Genomic DNA, 23,391 nt, shown 5'->3' with positions numbered 1-23,391 from the left:
CATTTTTCTAAAGAATATATATTTTTTTCCACATATTAATACTCTTAATTGTAATGATTGATCTAATAAGAAAAAGGTTTTGTCTTCAAAGGTAAACCAAGCAAGCAATTCACATGTAATACAAAGACACTACTTACAGCAAGATGCACCCATCTGCACTCTACAACTACATATGCAGTTTCAAGATTACTATTTTAAAATGTGTACTGCATCCTTATCTAACTTGTCCAGTAGGTGCAATTATTTGTAGAATTTGTTCTACAGTTCTGCAGGAAATTTTCCTTTTGCTCGAACTGTACAGATTTGCCTCTGCTGTGATTTTCTTCTGACTAAACATCTTCTGAAACATTTATTTGATGCTTCCCAGAATTACTGGCACTCTGATTACAATATCCTGTTGGATGGATACCATGAAAGCTGCTAGCTTCAGCAACTATCTAAAACGTGCAGAATGTCATATAAAGCAGTTTATAGGGAAGGGGAGGGGAGGAAACAACAGACTTTTACATGAACTGGGAATGCATATCAACATATTTGCTTTTTCATAATACCTTCATTTACAATATTTAACATGCGCATTATACCACAGCCATTTTATCCCAGTATTAATTAGGAATGGTTGTGTTCAAAAAGTCTTGGATAAGACTGGCGAGAAACTTGCACTTATTTTCATTCAGAAAATAAATAAAATGTATTTTAAAAAGATTTAGGCACAATAACAGACAGCCCAGGCATCTATGTCTCAGCTTCCCAAATGAAATCATCAATCCAGCATGAGTACAATGAACCACTTATAAAATATCTTTCCTGCTCCATCACCAAAGCAGCATACACTCCACATCCTCCAGAAAGCATGCAGCATCATTTCTCTATGCTATTTCTATATGGCATAACTCTATTTGTTCTTTCCCTGAATATGAGCAAATAAGATTGCAGCGTCCTAAATGCAGTCATTCACACTAGGAAATGTCCTCTCCTGACCTTCTCGCACCAGTTTAACCATTTCCAGACTGCAGATAGTTCTCCTTCTAAGTTTTGGTGAAATTCATTCCACTGCAGGAAGTTGACCATGTCTCTCTAATCACACTTCAAGCAACTATAAGAGAAATTAGGTCATACCTTCCATTTACAGAGAAAGAAAAATCCCATGGTCGCCACACAGCCCAGCACCATTCCTCCTCTCTTTGCCTTTTTGTTGCACTCATTAACTGAGGCTTCCCAGAAAGGACCACAACTTTCAGCTGTCCTGGAAACAGTACATCTCAGCATCCCCAGGGCTTAAGATAAATGATTTATAGTCAGTAGAACCATATTCGAATAGAGTAGAAGCATGAAGAATGATACAGGAGTACTATTGCCTGACATGAACCACTGCTGGGAAATGGCAGGAGGAAGAAGACTTACTGAGGTGTAGCCAAAGGCCCCTCTTAAATGTCTAGCCCAGAGACAGTCAAGTCCTCAGGTTTCCAGAAAGGGATGAAGCTGGAGGGCTTTTGTTGTCTACTTTGATATTTTTAATACACTCATTAATTTCATTTTAAAAACAACCTTGAAACTCATTCCAAACAAATTTGCATTTGTTTGACTCTTACATCTCATTCTGTGGAGTCACTTCTGATGTGTAATAGTGTTAAATAAAATCAGATTGAATTCACCAGCCCCCGAATGAAATGTTTTCTATTATAGGATTGGTGCACAGTTTTTTTTCTATCCATTATATTCTCCAGGCAGCAATAGCAGGCTCTCAGTTAGAAGATGAACCCCAGCCACTTATTAGCTCATGGCTGGAAGCCATCAGCTCTGCGTTACACAAAATCCCTGATTCATCATTGCCTCACTTCATCCTCACACCTTTCAATTCATGCATCAGAGGTAAATACAAAGTAAAGCAGAGGGAAGTCAGAACCAAAGTTTGTACAGTGAGTTTTACTGCATTTTACTGCCTTCTTCATTCTTTCAAAGCCTTAAAAAAAGACCTATTTTCTTGTATTATTTTTTCCTTCAGAGATAATAGCACAGACTTCAAGAATATCTCTGCCAAAAAAGAAAACTCCTTGAACCTTGGCTTTCCGTCCTACTACACATAATGAGACAACTACTTAAACTGCATTTAAAAAGTGCTGAGTAGATGAACTCAATGCCTAATGATGTTACTCAGCTTGTCGGCAGCTGATTGACACTAAAAGTAATAAATTAGAACAGAAAATGATTTTACAAGATCCCCGGGATGACAGACAGGCTAAGTGTAATATCCTCCATTACAGTTGTCACTAGATTTTATACAGTTCAGATCTGAACAGCCTCGACAGGAAAGTGGAACAATTTCATGAGATAGATCTTCAGATGATGTAGAGTAGCATAAATCCTCTGAAGTTAAAGAAGCTATTCTGATTTATGCAGACAGAGATCTGGCTCTGTATTTTCATGTGCTTCTACTCAAGTATTTGAATTAAATCATTTGTTTTCCCATGCAAATCTGGGCAGAGAAAAGCAGAAACCCTGCAAGAATGTAATGCTGAGGGCTGATTTCTTGGGTGTTTTTTTCTATCCCTGTGTTCCCCCAAAACCCCCCTCTCTCCTTTTTAAAGGACAGAAAACAGTATTTAGAGCATGGCATCACTGATTTTGTTGGCTGCCTTCATTTCAGGGAATCCCACTGTAAATCCACAGCTCTACAGAAGCACCTTTCAAATCATTAGCATTCACTGTCAGAATCCTTTGTAATGTGTTAGGATGTGTAAAAGCAAGACAAAAGGCAAGCATGTGGATATTCCACAAAGCTCAAAAAACCATTATGCCATTACTTGGGGTTAATGAAATAAAAAGTGTGCATTCTAGCTATCTGCCTAGTCTGAATGACCAATCTGATTTTTATTTTTGCTATTGGCTTTGTAAACATCTATTCATAAAACTTTTCTTAGAAGAAAACATGTAGTCTCTTCATGCACAGTTTATTCCGAGCTCAAGGATGACTGCAGATGATTTTAATTCTATTTCGTTCAATGAGCTCTTCTAATGCAATGATTTTCTCCATGGAGGACCTTAACCACAGCGGCCATTTGCAGCTGATGATTATTTTTTTTTATATTTTTTTGGCATAAATAATTTATAAAGACACCGCAGACTTATACTTTTACACCGAGAGAAAGGAAAAGGAGGAGGAGGGGCACGATTGCATCTTAAACTCTATTTACAAATTTACCTTGGCAGGCCCTCTTGCTGCCAATAGGAAGCCATGTTGCATATTTAATTTGCTCTTTTGTTACGACGGGGCTTAGGTTAGTTAATTTCAATTTTCGATTTCAAAAGCTATCAAATATGGCTCAGATGAGAAATCAATTTTTCTCAGCTGCCTCTGTTTTTGTGATGGGGAGGTTTCCCATTGGCACGAGGACAGCCACGTGACACGGCAAGAGATTAGTTCACTAGACCCCGTGTTTCAGCCACCTCAATTACTGGCTGCCTCTTGTAATTTAGCCTTATAACACCTAATTTCAAGATAGAACTCATATTTAATTCATGAAAGCTTCCACAAGAGTAATTGTGAAATAAATTGCCATAGAAAATATCCATTTGTGACTCATTTTAATTTTGTATGCTACTAGCACGCTATTTGTTCTACTTGTTTAACACTTTAGCACAAACATATTTTATATTGAACTTTATGGACTGCTAATAGGTTATTATTTTTCACTGTTTCCCCTTCACAGATGCACTACTGAATGTCCCTCTCCTTCATGCAGCTCTGGGTCTAGCAACATTGAAACAGATGTGCTAATGCACAGAAACTTGTAATCTCCTAATTATTGAATGGAATTGTTATGATCTGTTCATAACTTTAAAAGTAGCAGATAAAATCGCAAGTGATGGTTTGTAAATGGTAGTTAGATGACAAGGATCATTTAAAGGGCCAAGGAATAAATACAGTTTAATTTCTGTAATGTTTTAAACAAACCCATTCATTACACATATTGATGTTTCATGATAACAGTGGTATATGTATTTTTAATTCTTTAACCAAAATAAATGTTTCCACTGTATACACACCATTTTGTCCTTTTCCTCCCTGTTGCTATGACAACAAGGTGGGTGAGGCCTCCTCAACTGCCAAACTCAGCTGTCATCCCTTCACCCTAAAAGCCTTATAATTGCTTTTATTTGCATACGACAATTAGGCAGGATGGCTCACAGCAAGAAAACCAACCTTTCTCTCCCCCAGTGCACACAACGCCAGCCTGTAATTTATAAAAGATACACGCCATGTGGTGGAGCACTAAAATAGAATGATGAGTCCTTTCATCTGATTGTAAGCTATTAACAAAAGAAAACATCCCTTTTCAGGCTGTAAAAAATGCCTATCTGGTGTGAACCTGGAAAAAAAATAAAAGGGGAGGGGAGGAGAGAGAAAAAGTTTTGCTTCCTCAATGCAAACCCTTCACGTCCATTATCACGTCGAACTCAACAAAAGTGTTTGAAAGAAAGAGTTACATTTTGGTGCCTTATGAACAATAGAGTATCAGAAAACTGATGACTTAGTGAAAATAAGATCTAAATTTCTGTTCTTGGATTACATCATTCACAAAGATGCCAAAATGAGATGACAGTTCGCAGCCAGCTCACTAAAATCACTGGGAGAAAAGCATGAGATGGGTCAGGATGTCAGACCCGCATGACTGCATGAGAACCCAAAAGTTCAGTACTTTTAATAGCTCCTTTTCATTGAAATTTCTCTGTTCAGCAAAGGACTGAAGCTCACTTGCTTGTATGTTTTGCTGATGATGGGCCTAAACGCCCGCACAGGCTTTTTGCATGAAGAATCAGAGTCCAGGCAAATCTTTCTATGCAAGTTATTTAACAACATGCTGCTGTTTTGAAACTTTCACTACTATAAAGTATCTTTCCCTAAGGACACCAGTTAAGCAACTCCTCTACAACAACCTCTCCTCCCTTCTGCTCTCTTCTGGAAGCTCTTCATTTATCACTTCTAACACCTGGGTTGATAAGCCAATTCTAACCCTGAAAAACCCTAAAGAGTCATCTTTCTTTTGATATACTTTACATCTACAACCTGACTGGTAGGATCAGAGCATGTTAAATTTAGAAGAATCACAAAAAGACATTGCAGGAAAAAAAAAAGGGGGGGATATGATACAGGAAAAGTGAGGAAGCAATAACTAAATAAAAGAGCAATACGTTATCTTGCTAGTCATCTAGCTTGATCTAAAATTAAGCCAGCTATGTTACACTGATACTACAACACATATTTTTACACCTCTCTGGCTTACCTGCCTCAAGAGGTCTCCCCACCCCCCCAAAACTGGAAACACTACATAAGGGTGTAAAGCAGAGCAGATCCACTCTGGCTCAAACATGGGACTAAGCTGTTGTCCTGATATTGCTGAGGCAGAAGAGTCAAGAATGTAGCTTTGCAAGTATCTCCTTAAATTTTGCTCATCTTGTGATACAAACCTTGTTTTAACAATTTCAATCATCATGTAGAAAAGAAGAGGAAGGCATGAGGTGTGCGCTGAGATGTCCTCTGACATCCTTCCCATCCTTGTTAGCTCTGGTTGGAGCTCACAAAACACAGCACACTGCTTGCTGCATCACTCCCCAGCTTTCAGTTGTACAGGGAGCAAGGAAAAGCTGACAAACCACAAGTTTATCAGCAGTGTCCTGAACACGCAGCACATTCAACTCACTCTGCTACTGATCCACCAGCTTATTCAGGACAAGCCACAGCTCACAGACTCTGCAATGGAGCTGCTCACACACAGTGTTGATGGTACTCTGAAATTCCCAGAGAACAGGGAAGTTAAGCAATCCTCAGTAAGTCTGCAGAGGACAGCAAGCTGGGAGGAAGTGCCTGAAGTTAGGAAAGCCCTGCAGAGCTATGTAGGTAGGCTGGATCAACAGGCTGCAACCAATTGTAAGCGCTTCAACAAGTGCTAGGCACTGCAACTTCAGTCACAACAACCCTATACAATGCCAGAGGATGAACCAGAGAAGGTTGAGGTTAGATATTAGGAAAAATTTCTTCAGAGAGAGGGTTGGAAGGCATTGGATCAGGCTGCTCGGGGAAGTGGTAAAGTCACATTCCCTGGAGGCATTCAAGAAAGAGTTTTAGCACTTAGAAACACAGTTTATTCATTGTTGTTGTGGTGCATTGATGGTTGGACTAGATCTTAGAGGTCTTTTCCAACCTCAATGATTTTGTTATTCTATACTAGAGACTGCTAGGCTTTTTGTTTCAAAACTTAAGGTCATCCTATGATTTTCATAACTTTTTCACAGGATACATAAGATCTTGGTCATAAAAGCATATTGTGAGAGTGTATGTAGCATAAGTAGCATAGATCTGTGGGATCAGAGGGAAGTGTTATTTCCCACTCCATAAAAGACATGAGGCTTGGTTTGAGCAAAGAGAATTTCTTGCTGTGTATTCAGTCTATAAAACCTGAAAGCAGTAAGTTTTCCTAGAATGCAGAGCTAGGACAAGATATAAATGAAACTTTGGTGGGCTTTTTAGCTTTAGTGCCTTCTTTTCTCTTTTTCCAAATGCACCTGCTTATTTAAGAAAAAGCAAACCATGAAAAGTTAGTGAAAATTTAAATGATGAAGCTTCTTTAGGTTATTCCTAATATGCACTCTGACCATTCACATAGATTTTATGTCACTATTGGCTGTTGCATTCAATAGAAACGCTTAAAGTACTGCCACTAACACAGCAGTGTTCATCACATTCACATAAGAACTAAAGCTTAATAAATGTCTCTGCCTGAGCTCAAATCTCCTTTATACCTACCTGCTAAAGCATATAGCTTTGCTAGAGTTACTACAGCTTTCCATAAACACGAATTAGAGTAGAATTCATTCTAAAGTGAATAGAACACATAAAATTTAACTTACAGTCATACCTAACTGTAATTTTTCCACGTTTCTTTTACTATGTTATGGGAAAATTCTGGGGTTTTGTACAAACTTGTACTTTTTCTTATCTTTTTGAAAGTTCCCCACATATAATAAAAAAGATTTGAATGTCAAGAACAGATTTGTGGTATGGAATAGCACCCCATGCTGACATTCAGGTACCGAGGAGACTGCATCATAAATTACAGGAATAAAGCATAAGGATAATTATTACTTTATATCTGTATACACAGATCTTCAGTTTTCTAACATTCATCTTAAAAATTAGTTTAATGTTTTTTCATCTGGTTCTGTTTTTGATAGCAACTAAAAGAAAACTGAACTAGTTGGGTTTTGTACTTGAACTAAACACATTAATGCCCATAAGAAAGGATAGAAAATGTTAAGTAATTGATAAAAACTGTGACCACTAGTAACAGACACATGGAAAATGAAATAAAAACTTTAAAAAAAAAAAATGCTAATGTCTCTGCAATCAGCCTTCAGTAACGGAACAAGCAGGAAACAAATAAGTTTTTCTCTCATCACAAGAGCAGGTTAAGATGCCACCTTCCTCTATGACAGTCTTGTAAGTTTAACTATTTTTGCTACTGATATAAATAATAGAAAAGAGGATCATTTGCAATAACAAAAAAACATAAAGCTGCTTTTGAACTTTTAAACTAGATTCTTAATATTTTTAGGTATTTTTATTACATATACTTAGTCAGCAGAAGGACCTGGATCAGCTTAAAGCAAGAAATTTGCTCCTATTCTCACGAACTACAGCAGCAGAAGAATCAAACTCTCGGTGATGCTTTGATTACCACAATAAGAAAATACCAGTATCTTTCATACAGACATTGTACAACAGTTCACTGTACTTTAATCCACCTCCTTATGCTTTTTTTCTTTATTCCAGTAAGAGGAACTACGTACACTCAACATGAACTCTAGGATTCAAATGAAGCTTCATGTGTGCTAATATTAGAGAGACATTAATAATAAATTTAGAAGCAGACAAGTCTAAGATGATTTCTGACTTGGTTTTGTACATCAGACACTAGAACTTGAACTGCAGAGTTTGACACTGACACTTTTTAGGGAACAAAGTCTCTCTCCTACTACCCCCTCCGCCCCCCAATTCAAATCTCATCTGAGAAGTGCTGAAATGAAGCTGTCACTCAGGCCTGCTCAGGGACCTGTCAGCAAAACATTGAGCCTTTTCATTTTGATGGGTCAGCCTGCAATCCCCTTGAAAGAGAAGTCCGTGCCACTGTGGTTTTTCTTTCTGCAGGAATTCTGAATTCTAATGAAACTCCAAATCGCTCAATAAAGGCAGGGGCATGGGGAAGTAATCCAACTCAGATCGGAGTGAAATTTGTATTTTATCTTTTTTTTTTCCCCAGACCATTATTCTAATAGCATTCAAAGGGCTGTGGTTTGTTTGGCTTTTATTTTTTTTCCTATTTTCCTTCTACTCCCCGCCTCCCCTTATGTATGTATAAACATATTCTTTTTCTTTTTTTTTTTTTTTTTTGCAGGCAGGCACAAATGGAATGAGGTGTCCTTTGTCTTGATGCTACACTGAGATTAGGTAGCAGCCCTCTGAAAATGAAAGGGCATGGCTCAAATTTTCTTGGGTAAATATCCATCCACCTATTGCAGTCTGCATCTCCACTGCTACAAATATCTCTAATGTATGACTATGCTGAGAGAAAGAGAAAATTTCACATTAGCATTTCTTCCCCAGAAGAAAGTCTTTCATTGACACTGTACAAAGCTTTCTCAAGAAAAAGAAAACTAAAAATTGTACCTTTCACACTTCTTTGCTCTCCTCAGCTTTTCCTACCATATTAGTTACTACCTATGACTGATATCAGGGTGGAGGTGAGAGGATGAAGAGAAAGAGAAAATAATTTGTATAATACGTTGATGTATTCTCTTTAAAGTGGTTTTTATTAGTACATGTTATTATTTTTAAGATATGTATGAATTCAGTAGCCCTTTTATGTTTGCTCCCATTAAAGGTTGTTTATTTTAACAAGGAGATAATTGTATTTTGGAAACTGTTTAAATTTGGAATCATTAGAGAAGATGTAGGCAGCCTGAACAGACAATTTATGACATGGTCAATGCTACAGACCAGTGCATGCTTTATGTCACATGAGTTAAAGAGTGATCCTAATCATTTTATTTTGGCTTCTCTCTTTATGGTGCACAATAATTAAAAAAAAATTAAGGAAATTAATCACAATCTGATTAAAAAGCAAATAATTTAGAAATAAAAATCAGAGCCCCTTCTGCTGAGAATCATGCACAAAAGCATTATGTAGAAATATAAACATGATCCACTTGAAAGGTACTTTATGAAACTGGAAAATAAAAATATGGATGGAAATCTAACTAAAAACTTCAAATTTGAAGCACAATCAAACACAACGATGGGAAGGCATCAATTAGATGGTGTAACACTGCTAATAGCACAGTGGTAAGTGTTGCCTAACTCTTCATTGTCTGGTTAACCTGCAAGTATGCCCATCAGTAATGTTTCAACAATGCTACAGCAACCCTCCCACCCTATAATTATGTTTGTGTTATTCAATCTTGCAGAATCACCATCTTCAAGATCTCACCCTCTCTCTGCAAGACATGACCCAAACAGCTCATCTTTCTCTGCTCTGCCTGTCCAAAGAGAATCCATTATAACACCAGGTGTTGAAAAAGCCAGACATTATACAGTATGCAGCAAACGAATGCATGTATATTTGTGCATGGTGTGTGTGTGTATATATATATTCCAACTATTTTCTTGAGTATTGTGATAGAGCTTGGATGCCCGAAAAAGTATAGTATGTAATTTTCCTTGGTGATGACCTTCAGAGGTTCTCTTCTCCCCTTGATTGGCACATGTCTCCATGGGGAATCATTATAATAGACCCCTATTTCTCTACCTACACTGTCAGGGGCTGCTAAAACTATACTTCATTTACCCTGCTCTACCTTGCTATTGCACCATAGGTAGCATGTATGATCACCAAGAGTTCTGACGCTGTGTTACATCTGGACATCTATAATGGAATTAAAATAGTGATAGATGCTTCTTCCTTCTTTTTGTCAGAACATTAATAGTTCTTTTTTTTCCCTTGTGTGAAATCCACACCACATTTTCACTCTCTTGCATAACAAATAAAGGCAGGGACTTTAAAAAAAAGCAAAGTGTACTTACTTTTGCCTTCATTTTGAAGAATACATTTCAATTTAAAGATTATATCTCAAGTATGCAATAATCACTCATGTGTCGTTCAAGATTGAAATACTTTTTATATAAGTCCAATCAGCTCACCTACTGTGTATACACCTACATATGTACATATGTTAATAAAGGACACGCAACATAATTTTTTAAATGGCTAAACACTTGCAAAACTAATTCAGTAGATGCTGGTCTTCTTAATATGCATGTGTCACAAAGCTAGACTTTGGCTTTACCATTGCTATTTTGTCATATACATCAAATATGAGATGTACACATTTAATAATGGGGAAAGTGGAATAACCATTTTTCCTGTCCAGTTAAAAGTATCAGAAAGTTCAGAAACATTGGTTTCCATTCACTGTCAAGTACCTGAGGATTTCCAATTGCAAAAACTTTATAATGGAAATTTTCCTTTCAGTGTATCACCAGCTAGTTGCACTTGTATAATAAATAATTTATGAATCTACCTTGAAATCTTAACTTTGAATAAAATAGCAAGTGTACAACAGAGTTTTTATTTCATAGTATTTCTTTGCTTGCACTCTAAGAACAGAAAGAAAACACTTCCCTGTCATTTGATAGGTTGATCCAGTGCTAAAGAAACTGCCCCTCTATGATAGGAGCAAATACTCTGGGTGAGACTGAGCTGAACTAAAAGCTATTTTACTCAAAAATTAAACCAGTTGTCAATCTTCCATTCACAGTTATAAGTTCAATTCACAGCTTTTGTAGCATCATGTATGTCAGCCAAATTTCCCTTCCCCAGAGAGGTCTGTGTGGACAAATCATAGACTGGAGCATCACTGCACCCTCAGGTGAAGCTGATTTTAGAATTATTATATAGGTACAAAAAAACGACTTCACAGATTTAAGAGTTTTACCTCCTTCTTTATCAAGGTCAAGGCAAAAATAATTTGCTTTCATAAAACAGTCCAACCAGTCAGACTTCTTCAAAGAAAACCATCAAGAGCATTTTGGCAAAATTTGACCGATCACTAACCAACAGATCTGCCTAACCTTTATTCACATTGAATAACACGTACCCAATGGGACCCTGTGGAAAAGTCACCATATGAGATCTGAAGGATCGGATTCCAAGTAGCAAAATTTATATTTAACTAAGATCATCTTCAGGTTAATTAATGGCATTCTTGGCTTATTCTAGAAACATTTCATTCTATTTCATTCTAGTACTATTCTATTTCCCATAAGAACCTTAATGTTTTGGGTTATTTTTATTAAGAAATTCCAGCCTCACGGTAACCTGTGATTAATTACTTTAATGGAGTTAAGACTTGATTTACACCAGTGGATACATTTTGTGGGGAAAACATGAGAAGATTTAGATAAAATTAAAACTGTCACTGCCTTGTGAGCTTTAACAAGCCTAAACAATGCCGTCAAAGACAATTAAAGCTTTTTTTTCCTATTCCATTGTGGCATCTTTATCTGTAGGGTTTTTTTATTATTATTTTTAAAACTTTTGTACTTTTGTCTTTTGCTCATTTTAAAATTAATCTACAGAATCTCCTAATGCAAAAACCACAGAGATAAACTCAGGAAGCACTCCAGATACATCCACAGTAGAATAAGAACCGTTCCTCCCCCCCAATCCCCTTATAATTGGTTATGATGTTCAATATAAGAGATAAATGAGTGTCCCTCTCCTGCTTGTTCACAGTATGCCACAAAAACCTGAAAGGGTTAATTGGCATTTTAAGAAAAGGTAATTGTAAAGCATATCTGCTGGGGTTATCCCCAGAATTGGGGGGGTGGTGCATAGGTCTCCCACCCACTGGAGCATCTCACATCTTGAAGAGCATGCTGAAGACAAAAGCAGTACTACTGCTGTTTCTTGATTTTCACTTTCAGCTCTAACTGCTAACCCCCAATGTGCTCTTTTGAGTTTACTGTATCAAGCTAGTACTTACAGCAGAGTATATGTACTGTGTCTTGACTGTAAAATTATACTGACATTGTAAGCATAAATAAAAATCTGCGTGTGTGCTTAAATCATACATAATTTACTGCAGAATTTCTGGGTTGCAGAAGAACAACACACCGACTACAGTGGGTGCACTAAAAAAAAAAAAAAACAAAAAAAAAACTGGGTGAAAACTGGCTACACAATTTCATATTTTCTTAAATAAACGAAACATTTCATTGAATAAAGTATGTAACCTGGCACACACAAGAAACATTGCTCTAAGTGAAAAGTCAAACTGAATCTGAGCGAGGTCATAGGTAGTCATTTTCTTACCACATCAAACCCTTTGCCAGTTGCTTGTAGATGCTTGTAACATTTTTTTCCTCTGAAAGTGTATGTATTTCACATCCACTCCTGTCAATTGGACATTTCTGGTGATGTTCTTCTAATTTGTTCCAAGAAACAAATAAAGAAAAGCAGACTATACAAATATTCAAGAGTTAAGGCCAATTTGGGGGTTTTATTCAAGCAAAAGTTTTCTGGGCATGTGTTGATTCCCATGTTACTCCTCTTTGGAGCTTGGCTTTAATCATTCAGTTTGCAAGTGGTTGAGTTCCTGTGTATATTTTTCTTATGTCGTTCATCACAGCATACCAAAATGGACGCTTTGCTACTTTGGTCCTAATTTCATAGTCCTGTACTAGTAGCAATCTCTCTTTTCTGTTCCCACTGAGATTATACCCACACCACGCAAACTGTAGAAATGCTTACTGAGAGAATACAATCTTATACATTTTTCAGTCACATTTAGGATAAAATTCACCACCTTGAAGAAAATATCACAGCTAGCCAAAACAAAGGTACTGCTCATTCCATAACATCATATGAACACAAGGGAAAAAGCATAGGCATCCACCACCTTTTAAGTTAGATAGCAAGAGCTGAAAAAGTAATTTGTTAAGGTCCTGAGAAGGCATCAGAGGTTTACTATATACAGCTGAAAGTTCTAAGTGCTTCTCGTATTTACTACTTAGCAAGGTTTCTGTCTGTATAGGTTCAGGAGCAAAATACCTCTTCCAAGTAGGAAACTGAGCCTAGCAACTTCAGACAGCACAGGCATTTTCTTTATCCCACAATAAAGGCTACTGACACCAATTTTTTTTCAGAATATTTCTCTCTCTTTTACCAGTATGTCATTAGTATTTAAGAGTAAGTTAGGGATGTTCAAGTACAAATTAGTTGTCTGCATCTCCAGTGCATATTTATTCCTATATTTCTCTTTCTCTAATGGGGTCCTCACTTAAATGAGTCCCAGCAAAATTCTTGTCATTGTTGAGCACGTCTCCTAGCTCCTTTCCTCTTTGCCTTCCACATTCCCACTTCTTCGTGAAGATGCTTAATGCAGCATAATTGAAACAATTTTATTGTCTCCAGCCATCCATTGTACTGTTTCAGTGGCAGAAAATACTGGTCAATTTGACAACTTAATGTGACTTTAGTGGTCATTTGAACTCCTTTAAGCCACCGGGTGCTAAAATTACTTGTCATCCTCCTTCACCTGCAAGCTGAATACAACCAGTTCACAAGAAAAGGAGGAGAAATCTTTTCCACTGAAAATATTTATAGAAAGACATAATTGCAAGTTTTACTAATTGATAGGGCATTGACTCTTCCCTACAACAGTTCTGAACCACTCAAGAGCAATACTCGGTACTCATACCTGGGGCTCTGCAGTGCCTTCACACTTGTGATTTTCTTCTTCCCACTGGGCCGGATCATTAAACAAAAGATGGGTTACACAGCCATTTCAACTTTTCCTTTCCTATGGATTATTTTTTGTAATCTAATTTATCTATTAATTAGATGCCTAGTGTTCAAAAGCAGTTCAGGTTGACATTTGAGCTTTGCACTTTAACTCTAGTAAGCGTAGACATGTGCAGTTAATGTTTCAGCAACTACCCAAAGGAAAATGAAGCATTTCTTCACTCTGCTTCCCATTAAAAAAAAAAAAACAAAAACAAATACACATATGTGGTTTTTGTATTTTGTTTTGTGTATTTTTTAAGGACCTAAATATATCACCTACATGACAAAAACACAAGTTATGATTTTTTCAAGATCTCTCCAGCTTCCTTCTTCAACCATCACAAACAAGATAACGTGGATGCTTAAGAATTATACAGTGGGCTTGATCCTAGTCCCCTTGACATTCCAATGAAATCAGATAGACCCTACCATAGTTTTACTCTACACGTATTTTTTTTTAGGTTACATGTTACCCTATATAAATATTATACACTCCCATAACATCAGCAATGGTCTCCATTGGACGTATAGCCAAAGGTACCAGGGACACACCAGCACTGTAGTTTCCTGCTGCCAAAAGGTCATCCTCACAAGTTACTAATAAAGCAGTGGGAGCTTTATGGACTTTCAGGAACAAATGACGTCCCTGTCTGGATGTCGTCTGCACTGATGTATGTAGAACTAACCACGAGTAATTCCTCAGCATACTGTGAATCATCATTCTGGTCTGTTCTGTTGCCCCTTTTCCCCTTAATATCATCTGCTTAAGTTGCAATTCATTAAATACAAAAAAAAGTTAAATTGGCTGTGCTAAATTAACATGGGTTTCTGTGTCCACTCTAGGGTGGAGTCACTTTTCAAATCAAATGAACTTGCTAATTCTAATGGGACCCACACAATGAAACACCTCATTTTGGAATGTACCAACCTTTGCATCTTCAAATATAAATTTTGAGGACAATTTATCACTACAATAAGATTATAATGTTACAATACCTTTGTCATTCTTTGTTTTTTGGGGGGTATTTTTGGTTTGTTTTTAAGAAACTGTGATTAGCAGACTCTGCTAATAATGGCACCTATTTTTCCCTTACAAAGCCATCATAATTACCACTCACTAAAAAACAACAAATAAAATGCTGGATTATCATAAAATGGAAGCTAGTTACTCTGCCTACATATATATATTTATATATATGCATCTAAATTTGTCTGTTAGCCTTGTTTCCTACAGATTTGTGTCCTTTAGCCCTTGCTCCTCATCTCTATCCTCACCATACGCTCTATTCAGGAAGCATGAGGAAATACTGCAGCCCTCCAGCTGTTCCCAAAGCCAGAGTAGAGGGGCCGAGTCCTGCCTCCCTCTCCCTCAGTGGGAGCACTAGTTTGGATTTCTCCCCTCCACAGATTTTCACAAAACTTACAAGAACTTAATTATCACCGACATTTCTGCCCTTCTGTCAAATTCAGTTGAAAAAGAAACAATAGTAGGAAAGGACTGACAGGTGAAGAAAACAACCACGCAAGCCTCAGTTCTGTAGGTATGCAGCCTAAGGAATACTATAGAAATAAATACACAAAGTCTAAAGCCTTGCATTAGCAATACTGCCAGTTGAATGATCTGAGTTAATGCTTCATTTGTATATGAGTGTGTATTTAAAGATAATTAATATTAGCTGTGACTTTTGAGACTGGTATCAACACAGTCTCCCTTTGTAGTGTCTACAGTTTTGTAAATGCAAATAATTCTGAGTTCAGTTTTGCATTTTTAATTATTAGGAGGCAGACTTCCTTTGGTATTTAACTGCCTCGCCATGACTCAGGGTAGGCACATGCATTCATGGCATTAATTGCAGCTAAGATTTTCAGGTGCAAAATATCAAAGTAGATTTTAAAGAAAATTAACCCACAAGGTGCACCTGAAGAAACACGCTTGAGATGCAAGACTTGGGTTTGTTGTTGTTTTTAAAGCTTTAGCCACAGAGATTTTTGTGAGTTGAACTACAGTAGTGTATGTAATATTAATATGGACGCAGACTGCCGTGAACACTTGCTATATAGTATGGGGGGGACGGGAGGGTAGGGGGAGAGACTTACTGCAATATTAGAAAAAAACAAAACATTATTTCGAGATAGGCATGCCAAAAGCAGTTCTCTGGAACAGAAGGTGGCCTAATTATTAAAAGAAATGGCTTCCATCTCTGTGATGGTCTGACTGTTTGTGGATAAAATCCTACAACTGTGAAGGGCCTCGTGCACTGCAAAAAAAAAAAAGAAAAAAAGAAAAAAAAGAAAAAGAAAAAAAAAAATCAAAGTGTTCAGCAGCCATACATCAGAGAGACTATACAAGAAGGGTATCGTATTTTTAGAGACCTCAGAATTCTTGAGCAAAGAAGTAGTTAGTACCAGGTCTACATCAAAAGAAAACAACATTCGGTGTCATCGCTGGCCTCCTCTGTGATGTTTTGCCCCCAGCTTCATAATATTCAAAAAGTCATGGTTAAAAAAGACAGACTGTCTCTTTAAAATTAGATCATCCGTTTTATTAATATGCAGAATGAGTTGTCAATTGACCAAGCAACAAATGTACATCCTCATATCCTCATTTTCACTTCTATCTATGAATATTTTAAAACCCTAATGTGTGCTTGGCCATTTGGGTTTTAAGCAAAGACTTATCACAGTGTAAAACCCCTCATTTTTATCCCTTAGCTGAGGGCTTCTTTTTCCCTTTTCCAGGGTGTCATTAAAAATCTGATGCCAAGAACTGGGACTTGGCAGGGTTTGCGATATAATTTGCAATCTGCAGTGTTTGCTGGCTAGCCCCCACCTGCCCCCCTCTTTTTTTTTTTTAAACCAGCCTGCCTGCTAGAGTCAATAGGGGGCATCCCTCATCTGTCTAAAAGAAAAATAGCAGCATACTAATTAGAATTCTATTTGCCAGAAGCCTCGGAGTTGCTGTGCTTATAGATTTCAAGCTTCTTTTGTTTGAATTAAATTGCCAACTTTTCCCCCCCTTCCTTCTTTGCACTAGGCATGAGAGAGCGGGTGCCTTATTTGATTGAAAGAGGGGAAGGGGGATGGGGAGGAGGAAAGCCTTAGCTATGGAAATGCTGAGGAAATGTCAGGGTTGTGTTTAAAAATGCCTGGTATGCTTTTCAGTGCCTGACTCCTGTCTTTCTAGCAGGGTTGTCGAGGGGAGGAAAGGGGGCCTGGCACTGAGCACAGGCACTCTGCCCCTTCTCCCTGACACTGAAATTCTGGGGGAGATCTGACATGCCTTTCCCCAGCTCAAAGCCAGATGGTTCAAGCTTGGATAAAACCTTGGGATGAGATCACAAAGCTTGTTCATAACAGAACACACAACATCTCTGTTTTCCTGTTAATACCTCCTTTTGTGCGTATTGTGTGGGGTGAGGGAGGGGCCAGTGCATATGTCATAAATCCAAAGGAAAATGTCATATTTAACATTAATTTGTTTTCATAACCCTGGAAAAGAATTCAGTCAGGCTTTTCCTATTAAAATGTCATAATTAACTGTCTAGAAGTTTTATTACAAATAATTTTTTGAGTTCATGAATAACTGAGTGAAATACACGCTCAAAAGTTTCTTACTGCCATTAAGCAAATAATTCCTTTTTTGTTGTTGTTTAAACATTCAATGGAAAAAAAAAAAATTACATGGCAACCTTCAAGCACAGCCACATTTATGCAACTTCCTAAGTTTAGGTGACTAAATAACATTAAGGCTGAGCTCACTTTCCATCACCACATATTATGCCCGTGCACAATACGCCCATTGACAGTCAAGTCTCATGCACTGATTCACAACCAGGGCTAAGCAAATCATGAGGACAGAATAAAGAATTTGATGATCTTCATATTCCTCATAACGATGGAATGCTTGCAAAGGAATCAGAATTCTTTTTAAATCCATTAATCAGTCAAATTTACTTGACATTTTCATGGATTTGCTTTCTCCTTAGAAATTCTTAACAGAGCTCACCTAGCTGTGATTGGCACTCTGGGATGACAGTGCCTCTGCTCCCTCCCCAGAGAAGCTAATACTCCTTATTTGACTTCTGCCATAAATGTTACCATGCAGCGTGTTTAACATTTTTGTATGCATCAGCTTAAAGCTTGCTTTGCTTACTGTTAGCTCAGCACATTGCGATTTTGTTTCATAAATGCCCATGAAAGGGCAAGATTTTCGGACATGAGTATGAACGTGGGAAAAGGAAATTAAGAGTAATTCCCTGTTTGTCTGATAGTACTTAAAATGAGTAATTTATAAAGTCCATTCAACTCCCAACAAAACGTGACCCTCAAATTTGGCATAAAAATACTGAACCATGCCAGAACGTTTGACAAACATAGTTTCAATTTTTTTCTTTAAACTGTGAATAATTAAAAAATTATGTTCTATTTTTTAAAGGAATTCCAAGCTCACATCTGAAATATCAGTCCTTTCCTTTAAAGAAAAAAAATCATCCATACGTTACCATAGTATGTTTGATTTTGGATTAGTGGATGCTGTGATTATTTTTGTGCAGCCCTTCAAAATAAATTTCCTGAAAATACAGAGCTAAAGTACCAGCTAACCACTGCATTTTTATGTCTTCATTAAAGATAAGATCTTGAAGGAAAGAGGAAAAATATGGACATTAGTAACTCTTACATACACTCCTCGGTGCTATTATATTTTAATTAGCACAGTTTGCAGGCTGTAACCTTTCCTAGGCCTACATGATGCATGAATATTTTATTTGCATTACTGTAAAGTAAAAATAATTTGATTATCATTTGTACTATTTATCATTACATGTTTCGAGACACGCACATAGGCTCTGTTTATAGTGGATTTTAGCATTCTTAAATAGCATAGAGTGCTGACAAGCAAAGTATTGATGTTTACAGTATCATGCAAACCCTGAAGCCAACCATGTTCACATCTCTTTGAATTACTTTTCCAATTGGAAGCCTCCAAGAATCTGGTCCTCCTTTATCTCTTCTTGTTATAAAAAGTGGCAGGAGGCAGAGTGGCAGAATGACCCACAAGATGGCACCTGTCACCAGGGGGATTTCTTCTGCCTTCTGCAGGCCAAATTTTGTTTGAACTCACTATGGCCTCTGTCATATCCTCATTTTCCCTTCCACACTTGCCTCTCCTTCTTAATCCCCTCCGTGCAAGCTAAGGTTCTGTTTACCCAGCTTCCGAAACCTTTTTCTGCAAGAAGCCAAAGTAAAACCTCATTGAAAGAGGGGTTCAGCATTAAGAAGCAGACCCCGTGCAGGAAGAAGCCAGCCAGCTACACCACCTGCCACCTTGAACTGGCTTTGGTTAAAGGCAGTTTTTCCTATACACAATTACCAGGCTCATTCTTATAGATGTGCATCTGAAATACATGATTACTTTAGGTCTCAAAGGTGAGGGAGTTGATTAGCTCTCTAATGAAGCCTTTTGTTATTACTTACAGACAAAGTATATCACGTAGATGGAAGGTACCATAAGAAAGCTTTCTTACACTGGTCTGGATATATTTTAAGCATGAATTACTAAGATCATCCACAGCAGTGAGGTAAAACAATCTCTATAAATACAGAATCAGATTTTATATTAAAAAAAAAAAAAAAAAAAAAAAACTGATTAAAAGTAGCTACAGGAAATAACAAACAAGTACTAGAAGTCCATTAGGCCTAATGCCCCAAAGATGAAACTGATTATTCATCGGCTACATGAGGCATTTCATACTTTGTAGGAAACAATCTAGGGAACATTCACTCCTTGCCTAACGGAGCTGAGAATAGGTCTATAAAGACTTTGATAATCATCCCTACCTCTGACAACACAAAGGGCCAAATCCAAACACTGGTACAGAGAAGCAATCCACAGAAAAGCCTACAAAAACTGCAGGTTGTTCCATCATTTAATTCCACCGTCTGCAAGGGAGAATTTCTCCCTCAGACACAAGGATACAGTGGATCCCACACGGACCCACACGAAGCCTGACAAACCAGGCAGCCCTCCTCCTGCAGCATGCACCAGTCCCAGCCCTTGCTGCTACTCTTCCTTCACATGTAGCTTTGTGGATTTCCATGCCCTCAGGTTTTCCTGCAGGTTCTTGCACCTGAGCACAATACCATGCTGTTTGTTTCTTCTATGAATTTCTTCATGGGCTGGAAAGGGAAAGTATCTAACACCTTGTTCCTAACAGTCATCTTTCTTCATTTTGTCAGCTTCAAAAACACACTCCCTAAAGCATAAGCAAGGTCTTTCAGCAGACACAAATAAGAGCAGAATGGGAAAGTGCTTCTAAGAAATGTTCATTTTTCCTAATGAAAGATGGCACAAACTTCAGATCTTACTTACCAAAACTTAAGTAATTAACAATCGTAGTTTGACTAAACTTAGTAAAGATAATCTTGACTACATTTTATCTTACACCAAGATAAAAATGACTAGAAACAGTGCAATATGTATAGACAGGAACCTTGGAAGTTAAAAATAGTTATTACTACTGTGAAACCTTTAAAACATTAATATCACCACAGTGATTAAGAATATTCCTTTCAATAACTGTCTACAGTTAACACAAACAGCAGACTGCATGGCTGTATCCCATGTAAGATGCTTTTACTACAAACATACTGAAGTAATTCAGATCTTTCATGCAACACAATCAGGCCATAAACATACACTTTGCTGAAACCCTCTAAAGTGGGCTTATGAATCATGCCAATTTGTCTCGAGCTTTGGGAGGGGAGATTGTTTTGATTTTTTTTTTTTGACGCTTTTGATTTTTCATTTTGAAATTACTTCAGTTTTTTTCCTGTTAGATTATGAAATCTAGCAAGACCAGCCCCAAATGAACCATTTTGATCAATCTGAAAGGCAGGTTTTTTTTGAGAATTTCTCCCTGCCAAGAATTTGAAAATGTCACATTTCATTCCAGTATGAACAGAAGCCAGATTCTGAACTCTCCAAATCCTTTGCGAAATAAAATTTGTGTTTTTCACAACTCCAAAATTAATTTTCTTCAAAGACTGCAGGATGGCTTAAGCTAGTGGTCAGCAATTACAGATAGCACGTGGGTGGGTTTTAATAGCATTAACATATTAAGGGCAAGGCCAAGAGCACGCATAGTTGAAGCATCTTGAAGGAAGCATGAGAGGCACCAACTCTCAGCAAATCACAAGCTCAGGCAAGCTGGGTTCCAATGCTTCACTTCAAAGCAAGACAGGGATGCTGAAACAAACATCAGTGTTTCCTAGCTCCCACTGAGTTTCTACCAATATTCCTAAGCTTCAGAAAAGAAAAATACAATCTGGTGTAACAACCATAAAAGACTGATAACTACTGCTAAAAGAAGCATTCTACAACTGCAAGGATAGAAATCCAAGAGGTAACTGCCCAGACAAGCAAGCCTTTCCCCTATACAAGTAAGCTCATTAAACTCTAGTCAATTTAAGCCACTCTTTCAGCAATGTGGTCCCAATTTCCTGCAAATATATATTTGAAAAATACATATATATATATATATTTATATATGCATGTATGTATAGATGTATTTTTTCCGCCCTATATCTTCTTTTTGCCATGAGCTGTTTAGGAAAACTCATCATTTGCCTGGCTGAGTTTGTACCAAATCACAGCTCAGTGGCATCAAGACAACACACCTTCCGTCATGGCACCACACAAACTTCTCTCTCCCCAGACCATCTCTTGAATGATCCGATCCTGGCATAGCCAAGATGACTGTTTGGCTGGAAACAACCTCGTAACAGTCACATAAGCACAGAGTTGGGCACATGGAAACCTTTGCATCCTGTTGCTTCACTGGATGTTATCAACAGCCATCCAATCAACCCAACTATGGATACACCATTTTCTACTTAAAAGGTCAAAGCCACTCCACCCCACCAGCCAGCTGAGCACAGGATGGCCTTCTTTGGCCCTGCTGCATAGTGATGGCTCTGGGGTTGGGCTGGTGGCTGGGTTCATCAGACAGAGCTGCCCATGCTTTGCAAAATAACTCCAAAAACTGGTCCAGATGTGTAGTAATTAAACTCATCTACAGCTGGTGCAATAGAACAAGTAGCAGAAATTCAGCACATGTCAAGTACAGCTATCATTTGTGCTTTTTTTTTTTTTTTAATTATTGTTTCACATTTCTTATGTGAGCTCCATTACTTCTGCTGCTTTTAACTAGCAACTTACTCACTTGGGAGCCATATTTAAGGTCAGGTACACATTAGTGCAGGCTGGAGTAAAAATTTACTCCTTACCCCAGAAAAGACAGGCCTGTACAACAACACATGAAGAAAAGCTATACAAAAGCAAAACTGCAAGGCTCTCTTTCTTATGTTATGCAACTCCAGTATGAAAACTCTAACCAATATGTTATTATAGAAATTATGTCTCCTGTAATATCTTTGGTTTTTTAAATATCATAGGCCTTTCGCTCAGAAATAATAGAAGAGCTTATGTTTTCTCAACACTCTTTGATATCATGCCTTGTCAGTTGCTTTTTTTGTTTTCTGGAGAATGATTAATCTCAAGATGTTCCTCCCCCTATTGTATATGATGTTCTCACTGGCACAGACAGAGAGGAAAAAGATATTTTGGTTTTTATTTAGTTAACCACCTCTTTCTCCAAACCAAGATCATAAAATCAAAGAAAACCAGCATGAGATAATCCTCCACCAATAAATTTATCAAGAGCAAATTTTCTGCAGGCTTGCTAAACTGTCATAAAGAGGAGGAGGTAGAGATCAAATATACTGTTGAGTAAGGAAACAGAGAGCACAAACTTTGTCCTCAGCTCGGGGACAATGATGCTCAAAGATTAACCCACCCTCTCAATTAACACCTCACATGAAAATCCCAGCAAGGTCATGGGATCCGTGCTGCAACTCGGTCAATCAGCACTGCCTGCCTCCATACAAACCAAGATCGAATGCAGAATTAACACTGGTCCCCCAAGCCCTCATGCACAGACTCACGTCAGATTAAGCCCTTGCATGGAAGAGATATGAAAAGCATTTCTAATTAGGGTCTGAGGTTACTGGTTAAAATGCAGTCGAGCAGTCTACCAACCATTCTTCTTACCCCCTCTTCTTTTTTTTTTTATTTTATAATTTTAATTAAACTCAGATACTATTTAATTCCTACCTGCATATATTTAGTACTACTTGAATGCAAACCTGATAAAGAATACTCCTGATCCCCACTTAGCTGCCAGAAGCACTTATTAAAAGGAGGGTGACTGTCTTCAAGATCTTTCTTGGGTCCCTTTGCAATAATTACTTTCTCTATCAAATGAAAAGCATAATATTTTTCTGTAAATAGATTTTTTTCCTTGTGAAACCTTGACTTCCCTACTCTCATGACACTGTAATTATAACTTCAGCATAGCTGTTAGTTACTATCATTGCAGTCCATGAAGAGGCTTTTTCCATATATTCTGTTCCTCTTTTAGCGTTGCTCACA

This window comes from Coturnix japonica, chromosome 10 (genome assembly GCF_001577835.2).
Source record: "Coturnix japonica isolate 7356 chromosome 10, Coturnix japonica 2.1, whole genome shotgun sequence".
NCBI lineage: Eukaryota > Metazoa > Chordata > Aves > Galliformes > Phasianidae > Coturnix > Coturnix japonica.
Note: the sequence above shows the minus strand (reverse complement) of the source record.